The 12,501-nt window shown below is 40.9% G+C and overlaps 1 protein-coding gene and 2 long non-coding RNA genes across 5 annotated transcripts in view; all 3 read right to left on the reverse strand.

The window, feature by feature from the left end:
• Window positions 1-12,501, reverse strand: part of LOC124258787 (cubilin-like) — a 46,307-nt gene that overhangs the window by 12,282 nt on the left and 21,524 nt on the right. The gene's annotated exons all lie outside the window — the stretch shown is intronic.
• LOC124258793 lies at window positions 145-3,547 on the reverse strand. Its single transcript, XR_006893681.1, has 2 exons — window positions 3,367-3,547; window positions 145-2,814 (listed from the first exon to the last, which is right to left on the reverse strand). It is a non-coding gene; the product is annotated as an uncharacterized LOC124258793 (long non-coding RNA).
• LOC124258792 lies at window positions 4,214-6,749 on the reverse strand. Its single transcript, XR_006893680.1, has 3 exons — window positions 6,725-6,749; window positions 4,970-5,048; window positions 4,214-4,335 (listed from the first exon to the last, which is right to left on the reverse strand). It is a non-coding gene; the product is annotated as an uncharacterized LOC124258792 (long non-coding RNA).

The following is a 12,501-nucleotide window of genomic DNA, read 5'->3' on the forward strand; positions in this document are numbered from 1 at the left end:
TTGCCAAAACTGGCGTAAAATACAAGTCACTCTGGTGAATGTGTAACGTTATGTTAAGCCAAAAGCTCAGCATAATTCTCATCAACTATACTTCCCATCAAAAGTTTAGACTCACTAGTGTAAATATAGCCACTTACTTAAGGCAACTGTTCTAAAATAGATTTTGCAAAACAGTCTCAAGTTTATTTATTCCGTATTTTGGGCCACATGACCCAAGTACAACTGTATTGTAAGGTAACAGTCGTTGTCACATGACCAAAATTATAAAATTAAGAACATCTTAAGCTAAATATTTTGAGCAAATATTATAGATGTAAAACGTAATATATTTAAATCAGGTGTGTTTTATATTTGTTGCAATGTTAATCTAGTTTTACAATATATTTTGATGAACAAATAGTATTCATTACGGAGCAGAAAATATCTATTACAGATAAAGATAACATGGTATGCATTTTCTACAACATTCATATCACAGTGCAAACAACTAGATTCTATATCAGAATTATCAAAGCAAAATATTCCATACTGTTTAAAGGTGCTGTTTACACATGAACAAATTCGGATTTTAAACAAATTCGTAACGTTGAAAAGATTATTGTAATGAGTTCAATAAATGATAACAGTCAGTGAAAATTGGCAAATTCTTAACAAAACTTTACACCAAAACGCACCTGTTCATATGACATTAAATCTTATCCTTCACATTCTTCTCATGGAACCAATACTTTACAAAATGTGTAATATGAAAATTGCCCATGAATATTTCCAGGTAATAAACGAAATCGATAACCCCATTCCCTTCCCCAACAATGATTATGAAGAGGTATTTATGTACATTTGGTTTCACGGTTTGTACCATGTTTGGAACTGGACCTGGATCCACCATGTGATGGACGAACGCTTTGATTATTATATAATACTATCACCTCCAAAGTGAATATAAATATGTAGATAATAATAGATGATAACAATGTGTCCATTTATATAGCGCCAAACTCCACACCAGGTATGCTCATAGCACTAACAATGAATAGCACGACACATTATTACCCTGGATAACTGCCCGTTAGGCACTTGAAGGTGACAGTCACACGACTTAACGAGTATCCCACTGGGTACCCATTCATTGCTGGGTGAACAGAGGTAATATTGAACAACTCACTTGGCTCGCTGTTGGACTAGTTGTAGCTGCCACAAGCATTCCTAATGTTCTTTGTCCTACTTAATATAAAGCTATATACATTTAGGATACTATGCATGAACCTGCATTTGAATAAAGTAAGAACGAACCAGTTGCAATCGGAACAAGTGTTCATATGGGTTAATGTTAATTTCAGTTAATACTCAAGACAATAAAAATAATTCTATTAAATACTCAACGGTCACCGAAACACAATATATAACAGATAACAACCTGTTGTGATTGTTTGTTGTTTAACGCCGCACTCAGCAACTTTCCAACCAGACGGCGGTCTGTAAGTAATCGAGTCCAGCGTTTAAGGTACAAAGCTATCTCAGTGCTAAGGTGACCGTAACTCTCACACCTTAGCATAGACTTAGCTTTGTCTTAGGTTATCTTGTACAACGACAACCTGGTTACACTATAGCGCACGTCATATTGAATTCTCGACATCAATCTTGAGTACTGACTCTGTGATATGTACTTCACTGTTTAACTGTATATCGTTGTCACATGGCTTGTACATTGTATCTGTGACAAGATCTGAACTTTCAACTGAATCGGTCACTGGTAACTTGCTTCACACATATTGAAAAACACAACTGTCAAGTGTTCATGCAAATCGTAGTCGATGGGCGGTCAGATTGACCTGCGTTTATCCAAAAGGCCACTGTCAGTTGTCTGTGATTTGTTGTTCAATTGCTTTTTATCAATGTTAAACAATATTAAAATTTAATGTATTAAATCAAAACTAGACTTTGTGATCCATACTCGATTATCCACATGCCACTGTCGTATGCCACTGATATTTCTGATTGTAACGTTAATCAACAAATGTAGTCAAAAATATAAATATTGGTAAATGTTGGTATTTGTACAATGCAAAGCCATTATGAGGGAACATATAAGATCATCCTCATGGAATACCGAGTGTATCTTGAAATCAGATCTTAGTTACGAGTAACAATAAGATCTTATTTCAATGACACTGTCATCGACACAAACGACCGTATTATAATAATAAGGTGCTAGACTGATTGGTGACCTGAGTTCTAATGCACACCATCATGATCATTCTACAAGAATGTTGTTACCTTTGCGTCTATATGCATGAGATTGCACTAGAAAACAGTTTTCGTAGGATTTCGTTTTCCCAGAACACAGTCTGTCATAACGAAAGACTTCAACGATACTGATACATCTTGTAAACGGACTACATCTTTGTTGTGGGGAATGTTTACACCTCGTGTCCAATGGTTCAGATCAATATTTTCCTCTGTTCTGGCAAAACAGACTATCGTATGACGGGGGAGCTTGGCTCACACAAGCTGCGGTGTATGAGGGCAATTCTGTTTCACCTTCAGCTCCCGTAGAAGGCATCACCGCCTCGTGATTAGGATCGTAATCGGATGCTAATGGCATAATCTCCCGGTGATTAGGATCGTAATCGGATGCTACTGGGTCTGAAGGCCTCGTGGTGGTCATTACAGCACAAGCAGTATTTGATGACCGATGGCGTCGTTTCTGGCGAAATTTCCAAGTACATATACTGATGAAGACTATGAGAACGACCACAACCACGATAGATATCAGAATTAAATTTGAGGGTCGAGTGGCGCTGTTTCCGTACTCTGCAAAAGCATAATGTACACATTTACGTTTTAACATATACAATCAAAATGGAATTAGTAAGCAATAGAATATACAAATTATATTGATGTTGTGTTGTGGTGGTGTGGTTAGGATACTTGAGTGAGTTAGTGAGTTTTATTTTACGCCGCAACCAGCAATATTCCAGCTATATAGCGGCGGTCTGTAAATACTCGAGTTTGGACAAGACAATCCTGTGACCAATAGCGTGAGCAACCAAGTCAGTGAGCCTGACCACCCGATCCCGTTAGTCGCCTCTTACAACAAGTATGGGTCAATACTAATCCCGGATCTTCAACGGGTCTTAGAATACTTGAACCATCATATAATATAGGACGACAAGATGGTTTACTTTTTCTCTAGAATTGTAGAACTCAATTGTAGGATTCCGAAATATATTTATGAATCATTATCTAATATGTAGTATTCCAGGTGAAAAGGGCAGCGTAGCATGCCGCAACCCTCACTGAATGAAAACAATGAAATAAACATTAATAATTGCATGAATAGCAATAGGAAATATGTGTTCTTACCTTCTTGTGGCTTGTGTGTGTTTTGGGGTTTCAATTCCACTATAATACTATATTTGATCACAAACACACCATGGTTCTTGGAACCACTAGCACGGAATTCTATAAACACGTGTGGTCCTGAGCTCTCTACAGATGGTCTCTCGTCTCCGCACCACTTTGCCAGAGATGTGCTCGACGAGTCATAGCCTGCAAAATATCAAATGGAAGAGTGGTCAGACTTGGAGCAGTTGACGGCTTACATGATGCAAGGTTATGTTGTATCATTACATCAGTATGCCTTCTTGGCCAGAGACAAATGTCGCAGTTCACAAGGTTCAAGTCCTGACTGGCCAAAGTCCACGTCTTCAGAGCAAGGAGAACGGTAACTTTTTAAGCAGTTTTATATATGAGCTAACCTGACCATCCGTTGTTGTACCAACTTCAATGAAATATATTTACATAAAATACTCCACGATACACAGAGATACTCGTACGTGAGAAAGGTTAATCGTAGTCTACACATATTTACATAACATTAGTGAGGGAGTTTAGTTTTACGCCGCTTTTAGCAATATTCCAGCAATATCATGGCGGGTTACACCAGGAATGGGCTTCAGAGATGTGGGGAATCGAACCCGGGTCTTCTGCGTGACGAGCGGACGCTTTAACCACTTAGCTACCCCACCGCCCCTATATGACTATATACATTTGCACCACAATATACTGATCATGTACTCTCTGTTTTTGATGGCAGGTAATAACGGAACCAACAAGGACGATGAGATCAAACTGTTTGGAAGCATTTTCGGGAACATCATTTTCAAATCAATTCACTCACCACCCTTCCACTGAGTATCAAGCGAGCTGTCATATACTTCCAAGTAATCACTGCTACAGTTAGGGTTGTACGGAAGATGTGATTCTTCAACAGCCATACGAATGGCTTCTGTCAATGATCCTGAATATATCCTCCAGGTAAGATGGTATGTCCTGAAAGGGAATTAAACATTACATGTATTGCACACTATTCATCACTTACATATGTTACGTTTTTATTGCGTTGTTGTTGTAACGCCACATTCAGCAATATTCCTGCTATATGACGCCGTTCTCTCTGGAGTCTGGACCAGGCAACTCCGTGATTGACGCCATGGGAATCATCATGTGATGCAAAAACATGCATCGACCCATTTACCGAAGCTTACCACCCGATCCCGCCATTTGAGGGTGGTTGGGTAGCCTAGTGGTTGAGGCGTTCGCTCGACACGCCGAAGACCTGGGTTCGATTCCCCACATTGGCACAATGTGTGAAGCCCATTTCTGGTGTCCCCTGCCGTGATATTGCTGGAATATTTTTAAAAGCGGCGTGAAACTAAACTCATACACTCACTCCCGTCATTTGCCTCTGACAACGAGCTTTGGTTGCTGACAATCAGTTCTGACACGAACCTTTTAGGGCTGACTCCTTAGCATGATCTCTGTAGCTACTGTTACCTATATGTATACTATCATTTATGTAATTATAGTCTACACTGCATCGCTTCTAATGAAAGAACACAAATGACTAAAATATATGTATATATGTTATTGTGATACTTACATATGAAGATAGAGAGTTACCTACCCTCCATATAAACCCGGATACCCAGGAGACCATATACTGCCGATGAAACTGTCGGCAGTCAGATCAACGTGTTTACTGACTGCTCAACGAACAGAAAAAATGAATCAATCAACACATAATCATTGAGATACAGACAATATGTTATCGTGTAACACCTATCCATATCCATATATATATGTGTATATACATACACACACACATACACACATATATATGTATGTGTGTGTGAATATATACGTATATATATGCATATATATATATTACATGGATGAGGCAGGCCTTAAGTTACAACGCACCAACGTAAGTAAAAAGCTAAACTGACATTTGTGTTAGAGTCATATATGTAGTACGTGGGACATGTCCATGCTCAGCTGCCGAGATGTGCAAAATTTTGTCATGAATTATCATCACAGCCTGAAGGCTGGGAGTATCGCTGATTGTATTAGTTCGGACTAGTCCGGTATTGCGGTACATGACCACTGGGTGAGTGAGTTTAGTTTTACGCCGCTTTTAGCAATATTTCAGCAGGGGACACACATATTTCCCATGTGTTCAACGGGGGACACACATATTTCCCATGTGTTCAGCGGGGGACACACATATTTCCCATGTGGGGAATCGAACCCGGGTCTTCGGCGTAACGAGCGAACGCCTCAAACACTAGGCTACCCCATCGCTCCTATATGGCCAGTGAGATACTTATGGTTAACCAACGATTGTGTGGCTAGTACAAGTTTGGTTAGGTTTGGTTGTTGTTTAAAGCCGTACACAGCAATATTCCAGCTATATGGCGGCGGTCTGAAAAACATCGAGTCTGGACCATACAATCTAGTAATCAAAGGCATGAGTATCGATCTACACAATTGGGATGCGATGACATGTGTCAACCAATTCAGTGATCCCGTTAGTCGCCTCTTACGACAAGTATGTACAATCGACTCTGCCTTTAGCAGTGATATCTTATGGATGTGGAAAGGCTTTTGTCACTTCTATTAGCTGAAGACCAATTCTCATCCGGATCTTCACGGGTAAAGTCACTGTCTGAGATGGCTCGATTTGCTTTGGCCCAAAGATCACGACAACAGGGATGCCCTTGTTTCCTGGACTACCATACAGGCCTACTATACTTCACGGGTGAGTACAAGTCCGGATGTATACCTGCTTTATGTTGCTCTCCCACTGGAATACTGTTTAACATGGATGCAGCGCTCGAACACTCTGAATCCCGAGCCGACCAGCCCTTGTAAATGCCTTTCATGCAAGACACGAGGCAGGCTAATATCATATATCAGGTTTCCATTTCTGGCTAAGAAACATGGAAGAACAGTGAGTTTTGCCTGACGCTCGACATTTAAGGGATTGACAAGGACCCATCGGCTCGGGATCATTGTGAAGTGTCTGAGTTGTGCATCCATGTCAAACAGTATCCCACGGTGTTCCAGTGGGATGTCATTATACAGGACATTAACAGGTAAACAGACATACGTGCTACCACGTAACAAATTATGAACAAGACAGTACACTGAAAATTACTGATATAGATACATATTCCAGTCGCTACAGATATTTTGAACAACTTTTGAACGTGACTCTCTGTCTTTCTCTCTGTCTGTCTCTCTCTCACTCTCTCTGCGCGCGCGCACACACACACACACACCAATTACGTAATTCTTAGAAATTACCTGCAAAATTACCACTGGTGTACATCATCTTGAACCCTCCGTGAAATAAAGTCATCATCATTGTTAGCTCAACCCTCATATATCTTGTTGAACTTGTTGTTGTGAAATGTGTCCTGACTGCGCAACGTTCATTCAGCTGTTGACTGTATCGAGCGAATCCTAATACGAAAATGGATTCAGTGGAATTGAAACTGATATCATTTGAACTGATCTCTAAAGGCAATTGGAAAAATGAGAAATGCTTGCTTAAACATGTGCCTGTTGATAACAACGTCAATTCATAAGAAGCGCTAGAATGAATGTTAGTGCACAGTGCATACGCGGATGTTCAGAATATTGTGAAAGTTGATTGTCTTGAAAGAACCCTGTCACCGTTCTTGAATCCAAAATAGTGTTGGAACAGGTGGGTTTTCGGCGTTTCAGAATAAGTATCCACCCCGCACTTGGGTTGCAAACTGGAAATGGGTCTCAAATCAAGATATTGTCACTCTAACACACAGGCATCCCGCAGAAACTTCGAGGCAAGTCAAAACATTGATGATGCACAGCAGTCTCGTTTCCTTCTGACTGGGTTCCGTCCTATTGCGCAACTTAGTACAATAACCAGTCTAGAAATTTGAGCTCAATTCATTTAACTGGCCAGGATACATAAACATGATTCAGTATTATTTGATACATGTAAGCACTTGTATATTGCAACACTACGCTTCTTCTAATCCTTGCAAACACGTCGTGCAGCGTGCTCTGTCGTACAGCGAGCTCTGACAAATTGAAACCTGGAAATCGTGGAAATCTCAAAACGAGGCTCTGCCGCTAGAAAAGTTTGGCGGTCTGGTACGGACTTGATATTATATCAATTACATTGTGCGTTACATAACTACTCTGAATAAGCGCGAAAAAACACATAACAAGTGTAACCAGTGAGCAAGATGCATTGTGAATCATTTTACGACCTCATCAAAGAGGGGCAGTCTGTGACGTCTTTGTTAAGGTCATGCTGCCTACACCTCGCCATAAAATAGAGAAATACGATGTTATTTAAGTGAAAAAAAAAGTACAATTTATTTGCAAATATCATTGTCTTATGAAACAAGGAATTGGAATGCAGTGTAACCATAATTGTTTGTGATGTCTATTTTCACTTTCACACGAGAACATTCGGAGCGGCTGAAAAGTAGGTCATTGTTTGAATAGGTTAATGAGACTCATGTTTCGGTTTGCGATCGAACCACTGTTCTAGTGACTATTGCTCTATTCTGGTTGTGACAGCATTTGACAGGCCTTTGTACCATCTGGGCGGTCATATGTAAAGACAAATGCACCTTGTTTTATGTGATACCATTGCCTTTGGAAGAACGTGTTATGTCATTTATCTATGAGTATTTTGTGCGATGCACAGTTTCTTTTTTGGGTTAGTATACCATCAGGGCGGTCATATGTAAACATGTAAACTCTTCAAAATAAAGATAAATAAATAAAACACAGGCTAAAATATGGAAACGTATATATTAAACGTATAAAGTGTACATAAGTCGACTGAGCTTGAACACAGAATATTGAAATTCGACAAGAGGTGAACTTATGTATTGTTGTTGTCAGCAGTAATTCAGTTTACTCACTGCACATGTGTGAACACGAGGGGGAGTTCATGTCAGTACCTGGTGACGACACCCCTTGCAGCCGTCACTGCTCGACACCGCCTTGGAAGGGATTACATAAGTCGACGGAATTTAGCTTGGGGAATTCTTCGTCATTCCTCCTGCAACGCGTTGACTTCAAGTGTCTGAAGACGTTGATGACGTTTACGGACTCATCGATCAAGTTCGATCCATAGATGCACCATCGACTCCAGATCAGGCGACTTGAAGGCCAGGGAAGGACATTGACGTTTGTATCAGCAAGATACGCACCTGTTACACGAGCTGTGTGAGGTCGTGCGTTGTCGTGTTGAAACAGCTCCCTCTGGCGGTTAAAAGGTGGGAGGAGGTGAGGTCGCAGGATTTGCACTGCCTTGAACCACCGTGATCTATCCGTGTAGGACATGACTCTTACTCCACCAAATCTGTCCATCTGTCGAACGTAGTTCGGCGCGAAACGTTCGTGTCGACCTCGATGGACAAGTCGTCTCCCATCCTGCCATAGCAGGAGGAAACGCCATATTCATCGCTGAACTACACCCGTCGCAACTTTCCCAGGTTCCATGTCTGTTACCCTGTTGCACCACTGGACACGTCGTTGTCGGTGTAGTCGTGTCAGGACAGGTCCAACTTTTGCTCGATATGCTCGAATTCCCACTTCTCTCAGACGATTTCTGATGGATGTCGGAAATTCTTCCAATACCAGACACCTGACCTGCAGTGTCCGTTGCTGTAGCAACGACGATCTTGGTCGAAATGAAGTGGTATATCGATGCCATAATTGAGAAATGGTGCTGTGGTGGACGTTGAAGTGTCTTGCAACTGCAGACTGGGACTTCCCTTCTTCTAAACGTCAAATGCCGATACTTCGGTCAGTTATAACATTCAATCTTGCCATTTGAAATGTAATTTAATGAAATGATGAATTTGATTTGGCCTTTTATAGTTGATGCCTGTACTCATGTTTCCGACATTGCACGTGCACTGCGTGGAAAACTTTCTCTGCATGCACTTTTTGATGTATCGTTTCCATTTTTTATGACAAACGTTTACTAACACAACTGAGGATACTTTTGCTTGCAATACACAACCACGACATGATTAACGAGATTCAAACAAAGAATTGTCTTAATGACGATTGCTGTTAAAATCTATCGATGAACTGCTGAAAACGCCTGTGCGTTTCTTTTTTTGAAGGGTGTATTACTAACAATCACTAAATTACCCCAACTAAAGTTATTCACAATTGTAGTGACCTTCGTAAATACTTCGATTTATCCGGGGTTCGACCTCACCGCATCATGATGATTTTGGTTCGTATCTCTGATAATGTCTCCAGGTCTGTCAGCACCGAAGCCATGCATCATTTCCAACATTCTTCCAACATCCGACTGTCAAAGCGTGACGTACTTCAATGTTGTTCAAAGCGGCTTTTATACACTATATAATAACATTTCAATTTATTCACCTACCGTCAAAGATATTCACATGATCGTATCTGCACCTGAGCCCGTACTTCCCATCAAAAACAAGGACAACAATTTGAATCCTCTCTCCTTCCTCAGCGGTGATATCAAATGTGCATCTGATTTTATCCAGAGCATATATTATGCTCGGACTGCGACATCTGAAACAATCATTTTCACGAATTGCTTTCTGAACATCATAAATTACTTGAGCATGAGCAGATTGTAGCTCTGCAGTATTCCATCTCTATGTCTGTCAAAAATTATTGTCCGAACCAGACAATCCAGTGATTGAAATCATGAGCACCCATGTCAGCTATTACGTCAGTTGCCTCTTCTGACAAGCTTTAGTATCGCCTGGTATAGATAAGTTTGAGGTCTGATAGCCGAGGGAGTGAGTGAATGTATCTTTACGCCGCTTTTAGCAATCTTCCAGCAATATCATGGCGATGGAATCCAGAAATGGGTTTCAAACATTGTGCCCATGTGGGGAAAAGAACCCGGGTTCTCGACGTGACGAGCGAACGAGTAACCACTAGGCTACACCATCGCCCCTTTGATAGTCGATGACGGTCATGGACGGTCAGGTTGTTGACAAAAGGATTAGACTGCAATATACATTATATACATACTGTTCTAAAGGTATAGAGTAGCATGGTGATGTTAGGTATTTGGGTTGTGATCCAGCCGTTAACTTCCGGGAACCGCAAGAACCATCATCGACTTTGACGACATGGAAAGAAAGCGTGTTTAGAAATATAATGGCATATGTTGTTTGTTCCTTTATTAGGGCTCCTTGCATCTAGGCAGGAGACCTATTGTAATCGTTTGGATTATTATTATTAAAAATATCATTATTATGTTTTACAGATTTAAGATAGTATGCAGCAGAGAGGGTTCGGGTGATCCTGGCACAGTCAGGCTGGTAAAGCTCATCATCAGCTCAGGGCCCTTGCCCCCTCTACACGCAGCCCAGACAGCGAATGGGACTTCTCCCAGGAAACGCTGCCTAGTCGAACCCACCAAGAACTTTCCGGAGAATATGAAGGCTCCCCAACACTGCAGCCTTCTGCATTACCCAGAGTGTCAGAAGGGCTGTACTCCCGGTGGAGAACCCGGGCACTCTCCTGATCTGCGCCAAGAGATCAGGAGGTACCAAACCAAGGGCACCGAGAACAATGGGGAGCCTGACGACAGTGTACTTGGGATGCAAGCGAGACATTTCAAAGGCGAGGTCTGCATATTTATCATGCTTTTCCTTAATCTTGCCAATCACATTGGTGTCAAAAGGGACAGAAAATTCAATGATATAAATAAATTCATTGGCTTTATCAAAAAGGACAAGATCAGGTTGTTAGCTGGAAATCATTATTATTTATTATTCGCCGATTTCTGTACCAAACATAACTCATGAACCAATGCTCCGAATCGCTTACAAAATATCACACAGATGCGCACGGAGGTATAGATATTCCCCTTAAAAATCTCTAGTCTCTTGGCCCAATAGCAAAGGGGGGATGATTCAAAATTAATTCCAAAATTTCAACGTTTGACAGCAAATATTTCAAGAACTAATTGTTCCAACACTTCCAAATTTCTTGTACAGATGCACAATCGAATTCCCAACAATTCTGCCTGGACGGGTCAAGTCGCTAAAACGTACCGTTTGACAGTTATTTTTGTTTTCAGTTTTTGGCCATGCTTTTCAGCAGTTTTCTGAGTAGTTTGCAAATTCTGCACAAAAAGTGCCAGTATGGTAGATGATGTCTTGGTTATTCCAGAACACTAATTGTTTTGACCGTAGACCCAAGAACAACTGAGATACAGCCTTTTAAAGAGGGAACTATTTCTTCTCCGGAACTTCTTAAAAGGGTACATGACCCCAGCGACCCCGGCTGAAGATCCGCTCGCCTGTCAAAACACGTGTTCTGGCTCCGTTTTGGACGATGATATCTAGCCCTCAGATACAATAGATAAAAATAAAGCCAAGGAGACCTCATCGTTGTCTGCAACTATATTTTTGTTTTCTTTATTGTTTAACGTGGTACTCAGCAACTTGCGGTCTGTATATAACCAGACGATCCAGTGATTAACATCATGTGCGTCGATCTGCGCATTTTGGATACGATGACATGTGAATTATCGTATATGAACATATTGTATTAGACTTGCACAAGTCTGTAATAATTAATAGTTTAAATGATAATTTAAAAAAAACAATATAAATAGACTGAAGTGCTTATCCATCCTTATCTCTTTAAAGGTTAGAATTACTATACATGCATGGGCTCATTACTTGGAGCAAGGCTAATTAACAACACTGTTGTATGGTGCCAGTGAAGAGATTTCGTTTTCTCTTCTCCAAGAAAGCGATATATACAACATGCCATGTACACTAAACTTACCGGTGGTTGAACACACACATACCCCAAGAAGAACCAGATATAATCCATGTCGCCATGTTGTTTCCATGATAGTAGAACGTTAGTGACGACGGTTGAGGGGACGGTATAATACTCTTCACTCCCCAACAGAAAATCGATGCCTGGGTCAGCGTGCCCTGGATTCCATGTAAGGAGGTTGATCAAAAAGCCGGACAGGGCCTGGCGTGGCGTGGCCAAACGATGTTATTGGCTATTTACGCCATTATCGACAATCAAACCTACGTTTTCCTAATGCAACATACCAACGTGACAATAACGAATAATCACAAATCACAAACATACTGCCATATGACGTTACTGCGA

Source organism: Haliotis rubra, unplaced genomic scaffold (genome assembly GCF_003918875.1).
Source record: "Haliotis rubra isolate DU_JTF1 unplaced genomic scaffold, ASM391887v1 Scf70, whole genome shotgun sequence".
NCBI lineage: Eukaryota > Metazoa > Mollusca > Gastropoda > Lepetellida > Haliotidae > Haliotis > Haliotis rubra.